The 25,514-nt window shown below is 43.1% G+C and overlaps 1 protein-coding gene across 1 annotated transcript in view; it reads right to left on the bottom strand.

Moving 5' to 3' along the window:
- Positions 1-2,745, bottom strand: part of rasgef1ba (RasGEF domain family, member 1Ba) — a 100,043-nt gene extending 97,298 nt beyond the window's left edge. Inside the window, exon 1 of the mRNA XM_078543865.1 lies at positions 2,474-2,745. The gene's annotated coding sequence lies outside the window, so the exon portion shown is untranslated. The remainder of the gene's footprint in view (positions 1-2,473) is intronic.
- Between the last annotated feature and the right edge of the window lie 22,769 nt (positions 2,746-25,514).

The following is a 25,514-nucleotide window of genomic DNA, read 5'->3' on the forward strand; positions in this document are numbered from 1 at the left end:
TCAATCATTGTACTACAGCATGGGTTTCAAACATTGCAGGCAACACAGAATAGTGCAACCCCACTGATAACTCGCCTAAAGCACATGAGCTATGAGGAAAGGTTGAAGAGCCTGAGATTACTTACCATGAAAAAAGGAAAGCTCAAGCGAGACACTATTCAAATGGCCAAGGCACTACCGGATTAGATAAATTGAACTCTGATAATATATTCAGGAATGTCTCAAACTCTAGAACCAGGCTCACAGGCCGAAACTTAGCAGAGGGAAGAAGCACAGTTCAGGTCGAACCACTTTTCAGAAAAGATGATGAACCTGCTGAATGGACTGGCCAGGGAGACAGTAAAGGCTACTGCTGTGGGAACATTTAAGGAAGTATTAGATAGATACTTGAAGTATTTGTTTTTTTTTGGTCCAGCCAGTTGGACTGCATAATGTTTTCCAGTGCTGTACTTTCCTCTGAGATCAATTAGTTTTACCTCTCTCTGTGATGGATTAATTTTTTCTTGGAATAAAACCAGTTTTTTTTTTATTTACCCTATGCTCTGCTGCCAGAAACCTTTGTACAGAGTGGATCAGAAAACTATATGCCTTCGACTTGCCTTGAGATCTGCATTTTTCTCAGCATTTTTAAAAATCCATCTTAACATGCGTTCACTCATGTTACTTATTATAGCATTCACATCACAAATTATCTGAGTTAGTCTTGGAGAATATGAACAACAAACATAGCTTGTCTTTAATGTAGAAAAAAATCCCGAGGCACTTCACACGAATAAATCACAGGGATGCTTAGACTATCACAAAGATAAATAATATTCATATTGATTTAAAATATGTAAATGAGAGTTAAACGAAGCAACATTGTGGAAAGGGTTTAAACTTCTAACAATGTAAAATATGTATCCAAAGATCTCAATTATGTTATTGCATTGCAGTCTTCCAGTTGTCCATTACACATTGCTTAAATATAACTGAACTCAAGAAAAGGTGCATGGGAGTATAATAAACTACAGCTGCAAACCTCAAGCAGCCTACACAAGTAATAGAACCCCTGGAGTATGTTGTCACCCATGGCATGCTTCCACTCTCTTTTAATTAGACGTCAAAATACATAGGCTTTAACTTTCATTTGAAACGTCAGGTATTCAAGTTTACGGTTCAAATTAAGTAGTTATTACTATTAAGAAATATTGATGTTCCAGTTCACATCTTGTTAATTTTCGCCATGCGTAGTTTATTCTTGTATATCCTGACATATGCTACACATATTTGTAACGATGAGAAGGGTGGTTATTACTAACAAACGAATACACAAGGCGAAATATTTAATGGTTGTAATACAAAGTGGCGGAAAATTGTTGCCACAGTGCTTTACCAGCATCGGATTAATTACTCACAAGTGTTTATTAACTGTTAAATTACTGATTTCCCCATGTGTTGCAGTTTGTTCATTCAATTTAAGAAAGGAATACTTGCATTTATTTAGCATCTCATCGCATTTCTCGGACGCATTCCAAAATGCTTCACATACAAGGAATTATTTCGGAGTGCAGTTGCTGCTGTTTTGCAGCCTAATGTTATGTCTACACACGACCCTACAAAGAGATGAGATGAATGAGCATTTAATCTGATTGTAGGTGATGGTTAAGTAAAAAATGTATTGGCCAGTGTACCAGGAAAACCTCTCCTTCTTCTTCAAAAACAATGCAATAGATTTTTTTAATGTCCACCCAATTGGCATAGTTCAACGCCTCATCCAAACAACACCTCCGACAATGCAACACTCCCTCAATGCTGCATTGAAGTGCTAGCCTACATTAAGTCTTGGTTTGAACCCACAACCTTCTGAGTTCGAGGCAAAAATTGCTACCAACTCAACCGAGATGGTGTAAAAGAACGGGAATAAATACTACGCCGAAAACCATAAACCACACTTGCTTTTCGTACTGGTGTTTACAATCCATAATTAACCCAGACCTGGCATCTATTGTGTTTCTGAATCGATTTTAATTATTTTGTTACCAGGGTGTTTAAGCACGTGTTGTTTACTATTTTCCCACTACTTGTTCTGAACTCATTCTGCTGCCCTTTGAACTAACACAAGATATATTCTGTCACTCCAAAACAAAATCCAACATTATACATCGGGGGGAAAAGACACATGTTGATTCTTTCCTGATGTGCAATAGAAATGCAACTGTTGCTGACAAGTGTGTCAGGAGAACGCCCTAATGCCTGATCTACCACAAATACAAGCACCGTGCAAGGAGCTCTCGGTAAGCTTTGAAAATCAATTTCATGTGCATCCTGCTTTGTATTGCTTAGCTTTCCTTTCCATACACCCACACTGCACAGAGATAATCAGCCAAATTCACCCCTCAGACTGAATGCAGACAGATAAAACAGAAAAAAAAAATCATCTTAACAGAAATTACTTGTCCGAGTTCGTCGAGTCCTGAAAAAGGAAACATACCTTCAGGAAATATACAGCTGTAAGCAACGAAGAATGTCACAGAACCAAAATTTCAAATCTCCAAGGGGATAGGGAACCAATGTTTCATTTCATGCCAGTTCCACGATAGTCATTGATTTTCTCCTGACTTCTCGTAATTCGGAGCACCGGTTTACAGCAGAGCTTTTACTTTCAGCTTCGCGCGAACGGCCACAGACCAGTCTTCACTGAGCACAGCAGACTGCGACCGCTGTTGTTTTTGTTCCAATACACATGTGCCTGCTCCAGGCTTCCACCCACTTGAATGACACACAAGCGTTCAAATGTAGCGAGTGGCGCTGGAATAAGCAGAAGGCAGCCTTCTGAAGGATGTCAGCATTTATGCAAATAAGGAGCACAACAGCTCTTGCATTCAATGTCTCCCGGGGTTATTATTTTGAGGGTTGCTGCAGCTTGTCTGTGCTAAAATTAAACACTTTTTAAAAAATTAGTCCAAAGAATACTGAGAATTATGTTCTGTCCAGTGACTGTACATCTACGTTGCGCAGAATGGATTTATATTTGTATGTAAATGTCGAATAATTTTTTGCGCAAATCAACAGAAATAAATTGGCATTTATTTAGCACCTTTAACGTAGAAAACACCAGAAGGCAGTTCACAGAGGGAGGACAAACATAGATAAAATAGATAAAGGAGGGGACACCTAATAAAAGGAAAGATAAGATGTTATATTTAGTAATGGTATGTTGTTCAAGAAACACGTTTGCAGCCTGAAGGCTGAATTGCAGTGGAACTTACATTGCTTAGTCTATAAATCATTTTTTCAATCAAGTTAAAAACATGGAAACATGTAACAATCATGTAATAACATAAATAGACGAACAAATTCAAGAACGTGGTGGACAGGATATGAAGAGAAGAAATATTGAATTAAAAATATATTAAATTTACAAACCAATAGACTACTCCTATATTACAGGCACTGAAGTACAGATTTCATCATTTAAGTACTTCACTGAGGACCTGAACCATGTGAGGAATAGGGCTACGTTGGTATCTTTCCGTCCTACATTTTACGACGTTGTATTTGGTCGAACCTCTGAGTTCCCTTGATTTGCCCGGGCGTGATGGAGTTAAAATATTGTTATATTAAATTATTAAATTACTTGAAAAGAGTTAGGAACTACATTGTTATGTAATGTATACATGTATATCCAGAATGTCACATCACTCACTACTGCACCATGACCAATGTACCAAGGCAACAATGTATCATTCCAGATCACATGGTGAGATCTGAGAAATATATTCGATGTCGGCTCCTGCATCAATAATGTGATTATTTTGAACTTTGGAAAACACTAGACTTAACATGGTGGCAGCAGGTGTCTGGGTTAAACCAAAGCATTATAAACAAAATAAATGCTAAATTAGACTAAGAACAATTAACCTGAATTAATGCCAGAGAGAGAGAGAAAAAACTGAGTGAATTGTGCAAAACTGAAATGGCTGCTGCCACCGCAATGAACGCACGGCAGATCAACCTTTCAGTACCAAATGTCTTTTGAAACTTGCACATTCATTTACTGTGAGAAATTATTTTTCTTAACTCAGGCTCAGGATGAATTGGGAGGCTGATGTCATATACGCATTTGAGAAGTTTAAAAAATAGTGCAGATTGACATTTGATAGTTTTCTAAAAGACATGAGTGAAAAGGAAAGATTCAGCGGTATCCTTTTGTGGGCAGGAGAGAATGGTTTATATCTATTCAATAGCTGGCAAATGAATGAGGATGGCAGTGAAAACCCAGAAAATTTTTGAGAAGTTCAACACACATCTCCAGCCAAAGTCAAACCACCGTATCCACTGGTATGAATTTCAGAGCCTGAGGCAGGAGCCAGGTGAGCCTGTTGACAATTTCTTAACACAATTAGGAAATGTAGCCAGAAAGTGCAAATTCAAAGAAATGGATAAAAGGCTGATAGGTCAGTTCATCCGGGACTCCGCACACACTGAAGTGCAAGAGTGTCTTTTTTTTAATTCATTCATGGGATGTGGCCATTGCTGGCTGGGCCAGCATTTATTGCCCATCCCTAATTACCCTTGAGAAGGTGGTGGTGAGCTGCCTTCTTGAACCGCTGCAGTCCATGGGGTGAACCGCTGCAGTCCATGTGGTGAAAGGACAAGCTCACAATATCGCAGACTGTTTACATTGTCAGAGCACAAGTAGACAGATGAAGATGCTGACTACCCAAATGGCTAGCCTTAGTGAAGTCAAAAGAAAGGTGGTTGTGTTGATATAATGAAACAGCAACAAATGAATGCATACCAGAAAAAGAAAAAGATGCACAAGAGCTGTGGATAACTCATGAGCTCAGAGCCAAACGGAGACAAATGCTTTGTGAAAGTAGCAAAATGCCATGCCTCCTCCTTTGAGCCAATGCAGCAGGTGGCCCCCAGTCCTATAGAACCTCTTTGTAAGCTCCATCCCATGACCCTGCAGCCTATGTTTCTCTTCCAAACACTCTATGCCCCTGTCTTCCAATAGTTTTTCAGCTTCCTGCTTGGCTTGGCGTCCTGCTCTGCTTGGCTTCTTGCATTTCATATTTCCTCTTTTAAACACTCCAGCATTTCTCACAGTTTGCTCTTAGTCTCCAGTAAATCATTCTCTGACTGTGATATAGTGTTAAGCTGCATCTGCAGTTCATCATTTATGTCAGAAGCCAGCACTATCATTCTTTCCTTTTTCAGGTTCTTCTGTTTGAAGCAGGTGGTGTTGAAGTTTTGACCTGAGGTTCAGGATCTTCCTCTTGGATGCCTCTTCTAACTGTACAGCGTGCAGTTTCTTTTCCATTTATTCCTTTTCAACATGCCACACTACGTGAAGGTGACAGAATGCCAGTTCTCTGGAATGGTGTACATGCCTGATGGAGTCAATCCAAGTCCTGAAATAGTCACAGCTAACTCTGAGATGGAAGTTCCAAGAGATAAGAAAGAGCTGAGTAATTTCCTTGGTTTGATCCAGTAAATAAATCATTTCATACTTCACATATCCGAACACACAGTAAACCTATGAGAACTGATAAGAGGTGCTGGGTACCTGTGGTTAGAGTGGCATGAGAGGAATTTCAATAAACTCAAAGAAGTATGCAAGGGGACAAGTTTGGCATACTACAACATATAGAATCCTGTCACTCTGCAAGTAGATGTTTCTACAAAAGGACTGGGAGCAGCCCTGGTACAAAAGGGAAAACCTATAGCATTCAGATCCAAAGCCCTAACATCAGCTGAGACCAGATTTGGCAACATAGAAAGAGTGCTTTTGGCAGATGTGTATGGATATGAGAAACTTTCCTTATGGGAGAAAGTTCATAGTGCAGAGAGATCATTGTCCACTGCAGCAGACCTACAAGAAAACTCTGTGTAGAGCACTAGCAAGACTGCAGAGATTACTCTTGAGTCTTCAGAATTATGATTACACTCTGAAATAGAAGCCAGGCAGGGAAATGGTGCTGCCAGATGGCCTATCTTGCCTGTTGTCACAGGAGAAACACAAGGTAAAAGATCTAGGGTGGAATTTTACAACCCTGCCATGGCAGCAGCCGGGCCGAAAAATGTGGTAAGCCAATCAAAAGTCCGTTGACTTCAGCAGGACCGAAAAATCCCGCTGGCGGGAGTGGCCGTTAAATTCCACCCCTAGTGTAATGATCCATCGCTGAGTAACTTAAACTGAGTCAAATTCGAGGTGAGACCATCAAAGATGAAGAGTTACAGATGCTCTCTCAGCAAGTGATCCAGGAGTGGCTTGGTAAGATACAGCAAACACAGCCAGCAATACGGTCACACTGATCCATCAGAGATGACATCTCACTAGAAGATGGTGGTGTTCCGCTGGCCAGATCCAGAAATAATCATACCCAAAATGATGCAGGAAGAACTTCCCCCGAAAATAAATGAAGGCTGCATGGGAATGAAGAACTGAAGGCTCAGTGCCAGATCAACTGTGCTCTGGATAGGTGTCTGCAAACACATCGAATGAATGGTATGGACAATTAAACAACTCACTGGAGGAGGAGGCTCCACAAATATCCCCATCCTCAATGATGGAGGAACCCAGCATATCAGTGCAAAAGATAAGGCTGAAGCATTTGCAACAATCTTCAGCCAGAAGTGCCAAGTGGATGATCCACTTTGGCCTCCTCCAAAGGTCCCCAGCATCACAGGTGCCAGTCTCCAGCCAATTCGATTCACTCCACATGATATCAAGAAATAGCTGAAGGCACTGAATACTGTAAAGGCTATGGGCCCTGACAATATTCTGGCAATAGTACTGAAGACTTGTGCTCCAGAACTTGCCACGGCCCTAGCCAAGCTGTTCCAGTACAGCTATAACACTGGTATTTACCTGGCTATGCGGAAAATTGCCCAGATATGTCCTGAACACATGAAGAAGGACAAATCCGAATTGGCCAATTACCACCCCATCAGTCTACTATCGGTCACCAGTAAAGTAATGGAAGGGGTCATCAACAGTGCTATCAAGCGGCACTTGCTTAGCAATAACCTGCTCACTGATACCCAGTTTGGGTTCCATCAGGGCCACTCAGCTCCTGACCTGATTGCAGCCTTGGTTCAAAATGGACAAAAGAGCTGAACTCCTGAGGTAAGGTTAGAGTGACTGCCCTTGACATCAAGGCAGCATTTGACCGAGTGTGGCATCAAGGAGCCTTAGCAAAACTGGAGTCAATGGGAATCGGAGGGTGGGGGGGGGGAGGGGGGGGGGGGGTGGAGGGTGCAAACTCTCTGCTAGTTGGAGCACAAAGGAAGATGGTTGTGGTTGTTGGAGGTCAGTCATCTCAGTTCCAGGACATCACTGCAAGAGTTCCTCAGGGTAGTGTCCATGGCCCAACAATCTTCTGCTGCTTCATCAATGACCTTCCTTCCATCATAAGGTCAGAAGTGGGGATATTCACTGATGATTGCACAATGTTCAGCACCATTAGTGATTCCTCAGATACTGAAGCAGTCCATGTCCAAATACAGCAAGACCTGGACAATATCGTGGCTTGGGCTGACAAGTGGCAAGTAACATTCGCACCACACAAGTGTTAGGCAATGACCATCTTCAACAAGAGAGAATCCAACCACCGCCCCTTGATGTTCAATGGCATTACCATCACTGAATCCCTCACTATCGACATCCTGGGGGTTACCATTGACCAGGAACTGAACTGGACTAGCCATATAAATACTGTGGTTACAAGAGCTGGTCAGAGGCTAGGAATCCTGCGGTGAGTAACTCAGCTCCTGACTCCCCAAAGCCTGTCCACCATCTACAAGGCACAAGTAAGGAGTGTGATGGAATACTTCCCACTTGTCTGGATAAGTGCAGCTCCCACAACACTCAAGAAACTTGGCGCCACCCAGGACAAAGCAGCCCGCTTGATTGGCACCAGATTCACAAACATTCACTCCCTCCACCACCGACGCACAGTAGCAGCAGTGTGTACCATCTACAAGATGCACTGCAGGAATTCACCAAGACTCCTTTGACAACACCTTCCAAACCCACAACCACTACCATCTAGAATGACAAGGGCAGCAGATACATGGGAACACCACTACCTGGAAGTTCCCCTCCAAGTCACTCAGCATCCTAAATGGAATGAATTGGAAATATATCGCCGTTCCTTCACTGTCACTGGGTCAAAATTCTGGAGCTCCCTCCCTAACAGCACTGTGGGTGTACCTACACCACATGGACTGCAGCAGTTCAAGAAGGCAGCTCACCACCAGCTTCTCAAGACCAACGAGGGACGGGCAATAAATGCTGGCCTGGCCATCAAAGCCCACATCCTGTGAATGAATTAAAAAAATTCAAATTATTAGTTACTGTGAGTAATTTCTATAGGTGCCTTTATATCATAGGAGTGCAACTGAACCCTCCATGTGACCAGGAGGATGTAAGACAACAAGTCACTGCTGCACAGGTTGAAGGGAATCAACATTTCAACAAACACGCCAAACCCTTGCCTGAGTTGTTGAGAGGACAAACTGTCCATCTACAAGGTCCAATTCTGAGAACTGGGAACCCAACAAAATGTGTTGGTGAAGCAGAGACTCTAAAGTCTTACATCATCAAGAATGAAACTGATAAGCAGATGAGAAGGAAGAGAGTCCATATTTGATGAATATGCAAGCCAGCAAAGCAGAAAAGGTCATCAGCAACAACAGCAACTACACTAACAAGCAAGACAACATCAACAGTATCACTAACAAGTGGTGCATCATCAACAATATCATTAATAAGTGACATAACATCAGCAACATCAAGCACAACTCCAACAACGCCAGGAGCAACACACACATCACCAATATAGCCTGCCAACTCATCACTGAGAACAATGAATACTAAATCCACGTGATAGAGGTACAACATCCTATCACCCAAGTGATAATGTGAATAATGTTCTTGAGAAAAGAAAACAAGCTATTAAAGACTTTGGAGGTGTTCAGTTTGTATCAGCATATATCAGTTTGTAAAAGTTGATTGTGAATCTTCTTTAGGTTAGATGTAATGGCTAGGATTTTTACATTGTCAGGCGGGCGGGCCTGGGAGTGGTCACAAAGCCGACCGACACCCATGATCGGACCCCAACATCGATTTCACGAATTAACGGCCAGCCAATGTGAAATGTGCACTGCAGCGCTCGGCGCTGCCAGGGCGGGGGGTGGGAGGAGGGCGAGCAGTGAAGCTCGCGCATGCGTGCGAGTGCTCGCAATGAAATTTCCCTGAGGCACAGAGCTGCCTCAGGGAACTGAAGATTTAAAAACTAAAAAAAATTACCACCATTAAAAACATGTCCCCTCATGTGACTCTGTCAATCTTCAGCTCCCTGAGGCAGCTTTGTGCCTCAGGGAGATTTCATTGCGAGCACTCGCACACATGCGCGAACTTCACCACTCACCCTCCTCCCACCCCCAGGGCGGCAGCGCCGAGCGCTGTAGGGCGCATTTCATGTTTGGTTCTGTCACATGAGCAGGGAAAAGTTATGAATGAAATTTTAAAATTTTTATTTAGTTTTTAATTGCTGTTGGAAACCTCATCCTGCCCGTGGATGAGGTTTCCCAAAAATTCCAAAGGCCGCTTGGCCTTTTCACCTGGATGAGCAGCGAAAAATTTCAGTCAATTATTACTTTAATGGCCTTAATAGGCGCACTGCTGACTCCCGCATGTGCCCGCTGACTGAAATATTGTGCGAGTGCGCGATGACGTCATCGCGTGTCATTTTACGCTTGAGTGGGTCAGGCGTGCGCCCGCCCGCTTAGCGCAAATTTCTGCCCAATATAAAAAAAGTTAATCATTGGAATAGTTATGCTGAGACATTAATTTTTAAGGAAAGAGGGATGTTGTATTGTTATAGCATTCAAAAAGAGTTAGGAATTATATTGTTGTGAACATGTATCCTCGTATGTCACATCTTTCGCTACTGTACTAGTCAGTGTACCAAAACAACAATGTATCATTCCGCAGCACATGGTGAGATCTGAGAAATACTTTTCATGTCAGCTCCTGTATACATGTAAAATAGTGTGATCATTTCAAACTTTTAGGAACAAGAAGACATAACAGTAGACTTTATCGAACATAGGATTTTAAAAGGTTTTTGAAGACGGAGAGAGAAGTGCAGCAGTAGAGGGTTTAGGAAGGGAGTTCTGGAGAAGGAGCTGAGGCAGTAAAATACTTTGCCACTAATGATGGACTGAAATGAGATGGATGTACAAAAGTCAGATGGCAAAAGGTTGGAGAGATAAAGTGGCATGGAGCCATGGATGGCTTTGAAGTTAAGGCTGAGAATTTTAAACTCTGCATTGGGAGTTGAGGTGTTAGTGTAGCTCAGTGAGGACAGGAGTAATGAATGGGACTTATTGCAGGGCAGCATTAAGGGAGCTGAATGTTGGGCAAATTGTAGTTTCTAGGGGCAGGAGTTTGGAATGTCGACAAGAAAGATCAGGCCTAACTTTAATGAAGGGATAAATTTGCGTCTTCATTTCATTTTAGGCCAGCAGAGCAATACTGATTGCCATGTATAATGTAACTTATAGACAATGCACATTGTAATGATTAATTACTAGATTTAATGCAACTCATAGACATTACACATTGAAATTATTAATTACAATGAGTAATGTCTATAAGTGCCTTTAAATCATTGGAGTGCAGCTGAATACTGACACATAGGTCTCCTTCCATGAACTCCCCCCGTAGTGTAAAGAAGTCCACGTACAAAGAATCAGTGGCATTGTAAGTCCACCAGACCATGAGTATAGAAGCTGAGTGCAGAGGCCCTATAGAAACTGACTTTCCCAAACCAAGAGAGCAGCTCATAAACATTGCAATACTGAAATTGAATGAATTATAAGTGCAAGCACAAAAACACTTGATGATTGTGAGCTCAGAGAAGATCGCCACAGTTTCTCCCTCTCCAGCATTGGCCCTACTTTTACTGATGTAATGTCCACATGGTAGCAATGCTATTCCTTGCGAATAATACTTAGCCAATCTGCCAACATGAATTTGAAATAAAGCAACAACAGTACTTTTTCAAGAAAACGAAGCAAACTGCACTCTAAGCAATAACATCTGTGACTACAAAGTTTTTGTGCTGGGTTTGCTGTTTCCCCTTTTTTGTTAGGCAATCTGCGTGACATGCGTACAAATCCCACCTGACAGACCATGAAAATCATCCTATGAAAGGCAGTAATTTAGCTACTGACAGACCCCATTTACTCTGGCATCTGCCAGTTCTCTTCAACACTTGAATAAGCATTACGACATTAAGCCACACATACACATGCTCACTTTAAAGTTAGGCAGTGACTTTCCTTGATAAATCTTCCAAGTTCAACCCATGAACCATATTTTACTCGCATCAGCACCTAACGCACCCTTTTTCTCCTAACGCATGTTGTTCCTGAAGTCTCCAGAAACTACATTATTGTTTGTAACAAAGCTCAAAACTATTTCAGGCCATTAAAAATTTCCCTTTCAAATAAACAGCTGAGATCTCAGGGTTTCAGCATGGTAGTAACAAAAGATATGCAAATATGGGATTTTAAAGCACTGTTCTTTCACAAAGCAACTGCATAGGATTTTGGGCCATTCCTGTAGGACTCTATGTGAGACATAAGGGACCAGCTGATCGTTATTAACCTAGCAGGCAGTGGATGGCATTTTGATGGGATGAGTAGAAAAAAGTAAGGAAAGCTGGGGTGAAGAAAAGTTTAAGTGGGTAATTTTTTGCTCAGCGAAAGTTCCACATTTTCCTCGAGGTTTATAATGAGTATTATCTAAGATCTGAAAGGATCTTAAAGTTGGAGATGCCTTGGAAAAGCTTTCAAATGTGTCTTTGGGCATTTCATGCAAAATATAGAATTATACAGACTGACTATGGAGCCTTTCAAACAAGACATGGTACTTCAATATAATACCCTGGGATCCCTGATATCAGTTTACTGAGCATTAGATCCAGCCTAGCTTCAAGAAAATTTATGCTCGCATGAACATAGGTATTACTTTAAGTTTCTGTTATGTTTCAGTTGCATGAATCACATTACCCATTACTTCCCCCACCACCACAACCTAGTGAGGCCCAGAGCTATGTGTGAGAACAGCTCTTCCTCATGTTGCAGGTGCAGAAGTCAAAAGTTGACCTTGTACCTTGCTGACCTTCTCAAGCGTGGGTTTGATACCTAGCACTTCAGAAAAAGTCAATTCATAACTGATTTACATTTTAGTATATCAGTGCAAGCTTCCACGGTAACTTGAAGCCTCCATAAAAGTCCAAAGGCAAAACATTAAAAGAGATTTCAAAGCTTGCAGGGAAATCAGATGCTACTTAACTCCAGATTTCACTAATCTCTTCCATTACTTTTATGGTGTTCCAAAATAGACTTGGCCTCAAAATTAAGCATGCAACAGTAAATACATAGGGAGTAAGATTCTGAAGAGGTTTTCCCACTGTTTTCTGTAACTTGGGCAGAAGACCCACAGAATTCCTATTAAAAATAGGCTGCACAGGAGAACCTCCCAATGCAAATAAGAAAAGAAGAATTAAGCTAGAACAGATAAATGGGCGAGCTTGTATTTGGAATGTAGTCAATGTTGTTTTATAAAGAACTGCAGCAGATAATTTGCACAAAGCAAGGTTCCACAATCAGCAAATTAGATAAACGGCTAGAAATCTGATCTTTGGTGGCATTGGTTGAGGGATGAATGTTGGTCAGGACACTGGGAGAACTCCCTGCTCTTTTTCACATAATGCTATGGAATTTGATGCATTCATCTAAAAATGTAGGCAGAACCTCAGTTTAACATCTCATTGAAAACAAAGACCAGAATTCTATGCCGGTAGTGCAGGTGCAAGCCTGGCCCGACAGCGCACGAAATTGCGCAAGAAGACGTCAGGTGCATGGCCCGACGTCATCACGCACTCGGTGTGATATTTCACTCAGCGGGCACATGCGGCAATTGGAAGGGTGACCACCGACAATTACATGGGCAATTAAGCCCATTAAGGAAACAATTAAAATTGATTTCACGTGGCCCGTCCACTTTTACGATTGGCGGATGGGCCAATCGGCCAGGTCGCCTTTACATTTTCACTGAAACCTCAGTCCAGGGTGGGATGAAATTTCCGGGGCGAAATGTAATAAAAAAAAAATCTGGGGACTGATGCTTTTTGAGTTTTGCTGTCAGGCGCTTGAGTGTGCTGAACAGACACAGCTTGGTGCATCTTTTTCTTGCCATTTAATCTGTCCAGGTCTGCAGTTCCCTGAGGCAGCTCCGCAGCAGCTGTCTGCCTTCAGGGAGCTCGCTAGAAGTGCCCACCCGCACCCCCAGCAGCACTGAGGCTTTCTCTACGCGTGTTTCATGTTGGCTGGCCATTAATCGGCTATCCAGCATGAAATTGCGCTTGGAGGCCAATCACAGCAGAAGCGCATTTCATGTCCACTTCCGGGCCCACCAATTGCATGTGCCCGACAAACATAAGGTTCAGGACAATGTGCTTCTGGCAATGCAGCACTCTCTCAGTCGTGCAATGTCAGCCTGGATTATATGTTCAAGTCCAGGGACACAGTTTTAATTCATTGACCTTCTGGTTCTTTGTATTGGAGTTATTTTTGAAAAATGAAACTCTTCTTTCATCCATGAGTCTACAAATAAATTATATGTATGTTCACAATTAACTGGTGGTTTATTGTCCTTATGTGTCACCCATCAGCATTTGACAATGACAGTGGAAAGTCTGATGATTCCATCTTTGTATCAGCATTTAATTACAAGTATTACCCCAGATCAGTCCACTCGCTCTGCATTTTCACTCCTAGCAGAGTCCTTTACTAAATGAAGCAATCTTGACTGCTATACGCTGTTCTTGTGAGAACAGGAAATGGCATCTGTGATGTGCAGCAGATAGAAACACTTAAAACATGGTAAGATAAATAGGAAGGATTGGAGGAGCAGAAAATATCTCTATAAGGATGGGGACTTGCATGGGGCACAATTGTCTCTTTGAATTGGATCTGGAGAAGACAGCCTTCATATAATCTGGATGTGGGAGATTGACTATTGGGGCAAATTTTAGGAAGTGATAATTTAGTTGGTCTGTTGAAACGCATTTGACACATGTAAATGCCATATTTTGTTCTCCCTTTTTGTGAGACAACTCTCATTAGGCACAACCAATTTTATGCCTTCAAAATGTGGATTTTTTTGTACTTGTTCCTCCATTACATGTGATGGAATTTTGGTATACCCACAGAAAAACCTATGTAAAATATTTGCTTTTACAGTCAAAGGTTTATAATCCGGGCTGTTCTTGAGTTGTCTGTATTTTGGGGTCTGTGTCAGCTTTCCTAAAGTTGCTGGTCAGCTTTTGCTAATTTTCTAGGTTGTCATGTACGGTTGCCTTGGAGCCACTTTGCATTACATCACTTTTGCTGACAACAGCCACAATTTGAATGCAAATGGCAAGGAAGAGCGACCCCCAACATATGGGCAATGTGACATCAAGGAAGGTCTGTTGGAAGAAACGCAAACACATGTGTAAGTAAAATTACATTTTAAAAACTTTCCATAAGTTGGCAAACAAACTTGATTGGACCTGCCATCATTGCCACATTCTCAAGGTTGGTGCACAACCACTAAATTTATCCATTTCGATCCAGTTAATCATCACCTCCAGTGGAAGGGTAAGGGTTAATGAGAACACAGCCAGAGCATAGAAAAATGCTATTATTCTCACCTATGGAAGCCCAACAAAGATGCCAGGCCTAATCACAAGGCCAGTCAGGATTTAAAAAGAATGTTCCAAAGATGGGTCATATTGCACTCGAAACATTAACTCTCTCCACAGTTGTTGCCAGACCGGCTGAGCTTTCCCAGCACTTTCCGTTTTTATTTCAGGTTTCCAGCACCTGCAGTATTTTGCTTTTATTTGAAAAGAATGTTAGTTATTGTTTCAGGTTGATGAAAGCTCATTGAGCTGATGCTTTAACTCTGGGTTGGAATTTGTCACTTGCTGGCAAGTCCTGCCACAGGGGCCAAAAGCCAGAGGCAACCCCAGTTAAAGACAATGGCCCACCCCCAAGATATGCCAGCCCAGTCAGAGGGCCAGCAGCTCAACAGCCTCAGCAGCACCACTTCTAGTAGAGGCCATCGCAGAGGCTGCACCTCATTCGTTGGACACCCTCGAAGAACATTCCAGTAGGTTGGGGCAAGCCAGGATCAGGCAGTCAGGCCCCTGCAGGTGAGGAGGGTGGAAGGCAGTAGTCGTCAAATACCAGCGGTGCCTTTGCTGCATGGGCGCCCAATGCCATTGCATTGGGGGTGGCATTGGGGGTGGGGTGGGGTCCTCTGTGGGCCAGATTCTATCTGACCTACTGAATATTTCTGGCCTTTTCTGTTTTATTTCAGACTTTCAGCATCCACAATATTTTGCTTTTGTTCAAATTATAGGTGGTCTGAAGTATACTTTTGTTTTAAATTATAAACCAATGTATATAATCAGACAAATGGTGGAGAGAAACGATTGTAGAGTTGTATCCTGGAATGTCCATTTAATGTGAGTGTGGCTACTTGCAACGGAGGGAAATGATCAAACCAGCTCAGAATTAACTCTTGACTGTTTGGAGTCTTTCAGAAACATGCCTATGGGTAGTTTAACATTACTACTGATGGAAATAAAATCACATAAAGATTTATATCCTCATCTGGTAATAGCACAACACATTTTAAGCATTGCTTAAGAAACACAGAATATCCAAAGTGATAATGGGAGCAGCAAAATAAAATAGAGCACAGCATCATAAATCTCTTAAAATAAATAAAAAAATGTTACTGTTTGAGTCAGGCCACTTTATGAAATGGTGGAGAATAAGTTAGAAAAGGTCAAAAACACATAAACTGGCATTTGTACATATCCACTCCTTAACATATGCAGAATAACTCTACAACTGGCAGTCAAAAATTCTAAACATTAATCATAAGCAACAGGGTGTGAGAAGTGAGCAGAAACTGAGACTGCCCTTTGTCATTCTTTTGGGTGTTCTACTATGTTACCCTTTGAACTGGATTAGGCTACTAAAGGTTCAGATTGTCCTGAAGAGCAGAGATAATCCACAACTTATTTTCTCCACTACCTTCTTAAACCCCTTAATCCCCATTTAACTGCCCCCCCCAACCTCAGCTCCAACAAGTGTGAAGGGCTCATGGATGTCTTTGTCACTGAGGTAAAGATTCTCTGTACAGCATCCATACTATTTCCTCCCTCTTTCACTTGTCCGTCGGGGACAACTTTTACCCAGGGCCCGCCTGGCCTAGCCCTGAACACCTGCCTCTCTTTTGTTTTTCCCATTTCCCCCATGCCCTTTTCAAGCTCATCATATCCATGAAACTCACCCTCTGCTGCATTGACCCCCATGTTCACAAACTGTTGCCCGCCCAACTTCCCATCCTTCCCTCTATTCCCTGCCAGCCTGACATAGTAAATAGTTCCCACTCTCAAAGATTTTCCCTCTCCATTTGAAAACCACTTTACTGTCCTCAAAAAATCACCGTTAACTACTCTATCTTTAAAAATTACTTCACCATCTCTCACGCCTTTTTCATTAACATTGTTCTTGAAAATGTTGTTGTCTCTCAGATCTGTTCCCACCTTTCCCACAGCTCCCTGTTTGAAACATAGGAAAATAAATTTGTTTGTGTAGCGCGAGTGACACAAAGGAAGAAATAAGCCTGGACTTTCCTCATCTGTATGTCAAAGCTAATCGCTGCCTTGAGCTGCTGAGCTATCTGAGAAACTTATTTTTATTTATTAAAAACAGTGTAAATGACAATAAAAGACAAAACTACAGAGTAAAAACATGTTCAATATTATTTTCAATCCAATCTGTCAGGCTCCTGAGCTCTGATCAAATGAGTTGACTTTAGGCAATATTGAAAGACAAGCATGGATTTCTAGGGAAAAGATTCCTCTCAATCATGAACTTATCTGGCGTAGCAAAGATTTCACAGGGTTCCAGTGTTTCCACAACATATAATATGTTGTAATGAACTGCCATAATTTTTTTTATTATTCATTCAAGGGATGTGGGCTTCGCTGGCTGGGCCAGCATTTCTTGCCCATCCCTAGTTGCCCTTGAGAAGGTGGTGGTGAGCTGCCTTCTTGAACCACTGCAATCCCTGTGGTGTAGGCACACCCATAGTGCTGTTAGGAAGGGAGTTCCAGGACTTTGACCCAACGACAGTGAAGGAACGGCGATATATTTCCAAGTCAGGATGTTGAGTGACTTGGAGGGGAACTTCCAGACGGTGGTGTTTCCATGTATCTGCTGCCCTTGTCCTTCTAGGTGGTAGTGGTAATGGGCTTGAAAGGTGCTGTCTAAGGAGCCTTGGTGAGTTTCTGCAGTGCATCTTGTAGATAGTACATACTGCTGCCACTGCACGGCGGTGGTGGAGGGAGTAAATGTTTATGGATGTGGTGCCCCTTTATCCTGGACAGTGTCAAGCTTCTTGAGTGTTGTTGGAGCTGCACTCATCCAGGCAAGTGGAGAGTATTCCATCACACACCTGACTTGTGCCTTGTAGATTGTGGGCAGGCTTTGGGAAGTCAGGAGGTGAGTTACTCACCACAGGATTCCTAGCCTCTGAACTGCTCTTGTAGCCACAGGATTTATATGGCTGGCCCAGTTCAGTTCCTGGTCAATGGTAACCCCCAGGATATTGATAGTGAGGGATTCAGTGATGGTAATTCATTGAATGTCAAGGGGTGATGGTTAGATTCTCTCTTTTTGGAGATGGTCATTGCGTGGCATGAATGTTATTTTCCACTTGCCAGCCCAAGCCTGGATGTTGTCCGGGTCTTGCTGCATTTGGACATGGACTGCTTCAGTATTTGAGGAGTTGCAACTGGTGCCGAACATTGTGCAATCATCAGTGAACATCCCTTATGACCTTGTGAACATCCCTTCTGACCTTATGTTGGAAGGATGGTCATTGAAGCAGCTGAAGATGGTTGGGCCTCGGACACTGAGGACGGAGGGGGGCTAAAACTGAAAATAATATGGACAATAATAATATAAACTTAGTATGGAAGGCACTCAGAAGCAAAAGGGAATTTGCCTGTTGTTTCACTAAGCATTTCATTTTCTAAGTGGCTATCTGTCATTCAGTTCACACAGCATCACTTATCCAGTTAATACTATCTAATGACCACACCGGTTCATTCAAATTTGAAGTCCCAAATCGAGATCTTCTTACTCCAAAGGTTGAAGTAAGGACACTGAAGATTATGGAGGAACAGAAAGACTTAGTAGATGAAATTCAATCTTCCTTGATATTGTGAACACAGGCAAATAAAGCCAAAAGAAAGGCCAATTCTATTGATCGACCAATACAGCGAAAGAGCAAAGAGGAAATTATAAATTTATACAAGGCAATGGTTAGGAATATTATTTTCAGTTTTAGCCCCCTTTCCCCCTCATTGACGAGAGAAAAACCATAGAAAACACACACTGTATATTCACCAGAGTTAGGAAACTATTTTTATGAGGAGAGACTTGAGATTGGAACCATTTCTGCTGGAGCAGAGAATTCCAAGGGGAAAGTTAATAGTAGGTTTTAAAATTACAAGAGGTTTTCATTCACAGCATAGAGAAAAAACATTGGGGGATGAAGCTCAGCAGGGGAGTTGAAAGGGAACAGGTCAATTATCTGTCCTGCAGAGATTTTAACACCGCTGCTTTTGGCAATTTGTGAGGCAGCCACCTAAATCATGGGGGCATCATACTATTAACTTTCCCCTTGGAATTCTCTGCTCCAGATATGTAAATCGAGGTTTTATTACATCAATGTGCATTGATGGCTTTTTAATCACTCTCTGAGCAGAGTGCCCACTGCAATCTTCCCAATCAGTGAAAATTTCTCTGAAGATCGAAAAGGCCACAAAAGATGGGTCTTAAACTTCCCTTGAAGAACCAGGATTGTCTCGGTCCCAAGATGCTCTTCGCCTCCAACCCACTCCAACCCCACATTCTCATGAGGTCCTGCTGAAAGTCCTTTTCCACCATTCACCTTCTAGTCAGCGGGAGTGAATTTTTCTAACCGCCTGCCATCAGTGGCCTTTTTCCACCTGTTTTGGGTAGCACTTGATCTTCGGGGGGGTGTATGCAGCCTGGGAATTAAAATAGCTCGGACCTCAAATTGTTGCCTTAATTGCAGGATTGGGGTTGGGCCAGGGCAGGGTTGGAGGGGAGAGGGGCGGAGGGCGGTGCAAGGTATGGAAAGGTGTTTGACACTCCCATCCCTCACCCTCTTAAAAAAAATGCTCCCAATTTGTTGTAGGATGGCTGAGTTGTACTGTTAATAATAGAGTTGATCTGCAGACACTTAAGTGAAAACATTGAGTTTATTTACAATATACTCAGCAGCAACTACACATCTGCTTTCAACTCCAGCTCTATCTCCACACTGTTTGCTGAGGTAGCCCACACTACTCTCCTATTGGTTACTACAGATCATGTGATCTTTCTTAACATGTATTATTCTTAAAGGTACATTGCACACTAAATAAAACCATAATCACTACACAATTAAAATACTCTCCTCCATTTATTTCGGTTGGGGAGTTGGTAACAAAGGAACATCAATTTAAAATCGACATTAAGAGCACGAGGGAGGAATTTTGGAAAAATGCCTTTACATGGAGTTATTGAAGCCTGGAACACTTACCACGGGGAGTAAATCAAGCAGAGAGCACTGCACATTTTAAGGGAAGAGTAGATAAATATTTAAGCCAGAGAATGATACAAGGATGCTGGGAAAAAGTACAGCAGTGGGATTCATTTTGGACTGTATTGGCCAAGAACTAGCGTGAGCTTAATGAACCAAATGGTCTCTTTCTGTGCTGTAAATTTGTACAGCTCTAGATTAAGAGTGAGCTGGCACTTCAAGAAAAAGCTTTCCTTGTCCTAACAGGGTCTGGTACGATCCTCAGCCCTTGCACATCTATGATTATCCTGGAGAGCTGTTATATTGTAAATCTGGTTCTAATTATTTATCATTATCACATGATTCAAATTCAAAGATGCCACTTAAAATAACATTAATTGTGATAGCTATTTCTTGCAGCTCAATCGAATAATTATCCTTTATTTAGAAGCTCCCGCAATTTCAGCCAAAGTCAGGTCATCAGGCAGTTTCAATTGGCTGTTTGCTTTGTTAGCAATTTCAGAAAGTGGAGACTTCAGGCAACTTTGGGTACTATTCTGTTGCATTACTTTTACCATCCAAGTCATAAAGCTGCCAAATCATATCAGCACGAACATGCCTGCTATATGTGGTAGGAGCTGTACTCAGGCATATGGTCAGATGAAAGCCTAAAAGTAGTTTCACCTGAGCATGGATAAGAATTATGATTTTGACTTTCAAAGAATATGCTACCTTAATGTAAATAACCCTGTAATGTAAATTACCCTGTGCTAACTAATTTGGATAATGGATCAAGCCGAAGCTAAGTCTTCCAACTCTGGATGGATGTATTCACCGAGGCTTCATCACATGACCTCTCACCTCCACTCAAACAGCATTTTTCCCATTCTCAATATTTTTACAATTAATAAGCAAAAATATTCAAAGAAAATCTTTAAAAACCACACAAGTAACTTAATGTCCCTGTGATTGTTCTCCTGTGTTGCTCACAGCAGTGTGCAGACTATTAATCTTTAATTCTTGGAGACTACAGGACAGTCTACTGCTTACGATCATCAGTCTAGCAGTTAAGCTTTATCCTAAAACCTGAATGTCTATATCCCCCTGTAAAATAACATTTACATTAGAATGCAGTAGATATGGTAACTCTCACACAATTTTAATGAATCTCACTTTTTTGGATGTTTTCACAATTTAATAACAAATATCCAAAATTGATTTATATTTGTAAAGGATATTTTGTAAGATGCAGCCTTGTTTTCTAACGTTTAACTTTCTGTTGTAAATGTATTTTATAAGAGTGAAAGGTGGAAATTGTTTAAGTCAATCCCAAAACACATGAAAAGAGATTTTACCATTGAAAGTAGTACATATGTCTGAGACAAGAATGAGATTGGGTTTGGTTTAATGGCTCATGCGCCCAATAATTCACTAAAATCCATTTTTGAAACTGGCTAACCTTAATTGCAGTAGGGCTGCAAATCAAAATGTCTCCTTCGCTGGACAGGTCAAGGACAAAGCACCCCGTACAGAGAACTTACAATTGACAAAATATAAAATATCTGCTATGCCTGTGATCAATTTTAAGAGTAATCTACCCTTGGGACGTTAGGCTGAAAGATGGAAATACTGGATTTCAATCATCCCAGGATGCAAAATCATACTTAAACCCTTCAAATTAGTAATTAGAATGATTATTTCAATATAATATACCCCTAAATTGACTGCTGGGGATTACCATTAATTAACTGCAGAATAAGAAATACTGGGTCTTTGGTACTGGTACTTGAATTAATCACTTATCAATATAGATATGAGTTCCTTTGATCTCATGATTTGCTTAATCAAAATTAATTAAATTAAATTCTTTTACACGATAGGAGGCTATGAGATTACGCATTAATAGCCTGTTAATAATCCATGTATGAAAGGAGAAGCATCTGTGTAATGCTGAGGCATGTCACTATTATATGTCCAATTTTTGTGAAGTAAAATGCAGCCTACAAAAATATTTCCAAAAATAAAAAGGGTTGTTATTTGTTATTTTACATAAAGGTATTCACTGCAGGAAGGAAAATGTATGCTTGTACAGCACTGCTAATATCCACAAGCCTAGGGCCAATGCCTCAATAGATCTAAATCGCTGGAGGTAATTTTGACTTTGGACAGTTAACCAGTGATATGGGCTCAGGCACTATTCACACATCTCCCCTGATTTTCATTTCCATTAAAGTAAGGCATTTGCTGGTTCACAGGGCAGCCTTATTACTACATACAAAACGGAGTCGTATGATGGCGTGAGAACCACAGCAGATATTAGCCTCAAAATGTGTTGGAGAGGAAGCAGAGGCCTTAGAAGGCATTTTTCAAACTTACCTTTATGCAGCCAGGAGGGGCAGTCATCCTCCCACTCACCCATCCCTACTCCTCCTTTCTCACCTGCATGTTCCTGCTGAAGCCACCAACCCTGTGGCTTACTGACCGCCAGAGGACAGTCCAGAGGCCACCCAATACTCACTCACCAGCAACTGGCAAGTGGCCTCTTTACAGCCTTTTTAGGCAGGCAGCTGACTGATGGGATATAAATGTGGTTCAGGAACTAAAATTGCCCTAGTCTCAAGTTGTTGAGGTGGTGAAGGATTTACTTTTAAATCAATCAATTTAAACCCTGCTTCCAGTTATAATCTCCCCTACCTATCACAAATAGAAAAATGTTCCAGTAGTGGGCGGCAATGGTGGGTTTTCATGCCATATTGTCCCATTCCCAGGAAACACACAGTGTCGCTGGTGGGGTGTCCTCTGCCCCGCTGCCACCTCAGTCCCTCAGTAAACTTGGTGCCATATTTAAAGGCCGCCCCTCCGCACTTCCAGGGAGAAGAAGCTGCTGGGAACTGCCAAAGGGAGAAAACATGCTGCTCCTGGATTTAGCGATGCCTCCCTGAAGTGCCTACTGGACACAGTGGAAGCCTGCTGCAATGTCTCTACCCCCGCTCTGGGCGAAGGCCAGGAAGCAAGGTCACCGATCCAGCATAGGAGGCAGTGGGAGAGGTGGTCAGCACCAATGCCCTGTAAAAGAGGACAGTCGTGCAATGCAGGAAGGTCTCCATGGGAAGGATGGTGGATGTCATGGAGACCCTGGTCCAGCAGAACGCGGAGATATGTGCAGACCTGCGCTCCATCATGGTCGCCATGGGTGAGTTCCTGCAGTGGCAATGTGAGAGGGAAACGGGGCACCTCGATATCCCCCCAGGTGCTCCCTCCCTTCAAGGAGTGAGGCCGGGGCCCTCGGGCACTGGAATGGGGGAGGAGCAGCAGATAAGCACTGCTGGGTCATCCACTCAGGAACTTCAAAGGCTGTTCTCTCCCTCCAATCCCCCTTTGCCTGTGACCCCCTCAACCTCATCCTCTGTCACTGCAGAGGGAGCAGCTGGCCCAGCCAAAGCAAGCTGGGGTCTTCAAGGCCTCGGCTCTCCAGAAGACCCACACCAAAGTCATCAGAGGTAACAGGGCCATCCATAGCCCAGGCTGTCTCCACCCCTGCTGCGGATGTCAGGGCAGCACCTAGAAGAAGTGGTAGACCTAGAAAGGTTAAAAATTTCTGACCACAAATGGTTGCACGGGTGAACACATTTTGTCACTTTATAAGCTGAAAATATCTTCACTTTCACTGAATAATGTGTAATGTTTTCTTTCAGCTTCCTTTACTGGCTTCGCAAGTCCTTCTCCTGCACCAGCCTCCGCCCCCTCCCTCCACCTCCCAACCAGCAGTTCAGCTGCATGCAGTCGGCCCACGAGTGATTCTGGAGGGAGGAGTGTGTGTGTAGCAGGACCTTTTGGAGCCTCATGCAAGCACTCTCCTACGCACGCAGAGCCTTTCTCCATCACACTCATCTCACTGTTCTGAGCATGTTCAATGCTGCCTGCTGGGGTTCTCTTTCAGTTGTCCTTCTGAACTGACCTGCATCTTCGCCCACCCACTGATCACACTCTCATGCAGCACCTCTGCATGTCAAACACGAGGCGCCGTTCACTTTCAGTTTTAGAAGCATGGTTGTTGTAAGGTATGCCTTCAGCTCCCCAACTCCTTTCCCATCCCCAGTCAACCATGTCCTTTCCTCCATCACTGTTGATCCCTCAGGCATCACCTTCCACCTCCCCACCGTCACCTACCAGCCAGAACCCCTTTCTTTCCGGGATATCCAGGTGAATGTGCATGTTCCCTACCTTCCCTAGAATCCCACCCCCATCCACATTCACCTCCCCGACCACTTCCTTCCATCCCCCAGAGTTCGTGCCTGCCTCCAAGTACCCACCAACCATCCTCGCCGTCTCTTCTATCACTATAGTTGCACCCTCAGCCTCCCATCCTACTAGCTCACTCTGCCCTCTCTCATTCTCACCATTCCCTCCTACTCCACCCACCCTCACTTTGCTCCTGAGGAGGCAGCCATTGACTCCAGAGACCCCTCCCCTGCATGTTCACGTGGACATCTCCCCCCTTACTCCTTACTCCACCCTTACTCTTTCCTCCGCCTTTACTCCTTCCTCTCATCTAAATCCCTCCTCCCCTAGACCCCTTCTCCCCTCCGAACTCCTTTCTCCCCTGAAGTCCTGCCTCTCTCCAAACATCTTCCTCCAGCCAAAGTCCTTTCCCCCTCCGAACTCCTCTCCTTACAACTTCCTCCCCTCATACACCTATCTCTTCAGCTGCTGCATTCTCCTCATTACATCCCCACTCTTCCTGTCCTCCCTCCCCCCCACCAACCTCATCCCCCCGACAGTGTCATTCCCTCCCTCCCAACTTCACCTCCCTTGACACCATCATTCCCCCCCCCCCACCTCCCAACCTCACCCCCCTATCCGTATGCCTTCCTCTCCCACTCAAACCAGACCTTCCTCTCCCACCCACCCTTGGTCAACATTCCTCTTTCAGCGAAACCTAGACCTTCCTCTCCACCCGCTCAACAATCATCCATAGCAGACCATGGCCAAGACACTGATGTCCCGAAGCAGACCTCAGACGTCAGCAGTGACCTTCCACCTTCCATGAGCTGCTGCGATGCCTCTGTTCCTCCAGGGGCTGGTAGCTTTAAGGCTCCAGCATTTTCTTTTTTTTATTCATTCACAGGATGTATGGCTTTACTGGCTGGGCAAGCATTTATTGCCCATACCTTGAGAAGGTGGTGGTGAACTGCCTTCTTGAACTGTTGCAGTCTATGTATTATAGGTACATCCACATTGGTGTTGGGAAGGGAGTTCCAGGATTTTGACCCAGTGATAGTAAAGGAATGGCAATATATTTCCAAGTCAGGATGGTGAGTGACTTGGAGGGGTACTTCCAAGTGGTGGTGTTCCCATCTATCTGCTGCCCTTGTCCTTCTAGATGGTAGTGATAATGGGTTTGGAAGGTGCTCTCTAAGAAACCTGGGTGCATTCCTGCAGTGCATCTTGTAGATGGTGCACACTGCTGCCACTGTGTGTCGGTGGTGGAGGGAATGAATGTTTGTGGACGTGGTGCCAATCAAGTGGGCTGCTTTGTCCTGGTTGGTGTCAAACTTCTTGAGTGTTGTGGGAGCTGCACTCATCCAGGCAAGCGGGGAGTATTCCATCACACTCCTGACTTGTGCCTTGTAGATGGTGGACAGACTTTGGGGAGTCAAGAGATGGGTTACTTGTCGCATGATTCCTAGCCTCTGACCTGCTCTTGTAACCACAGTATTTATATGGCTAGTCCAGTTCAGTTTCTGATCAATGATAACCCCCAGGATGTTGATAGTGGGGGATTCAG

The sequence above is a fragment of the Cetorhinus maximus genome, chromosome 1 (assembly GCF_964194155.1).
Source record: "Cetorhinus maximus chromosome 1, sCetMax3.hap1.1, whole genome shotgun sequence".
Taxonomy (NCBI): Eukaryota; Metazoa; Chordata; class Chondrichthyes; order Lamniformes; family Cetorhinidae; genus Cetorhinus; species Cetorhinus maximus.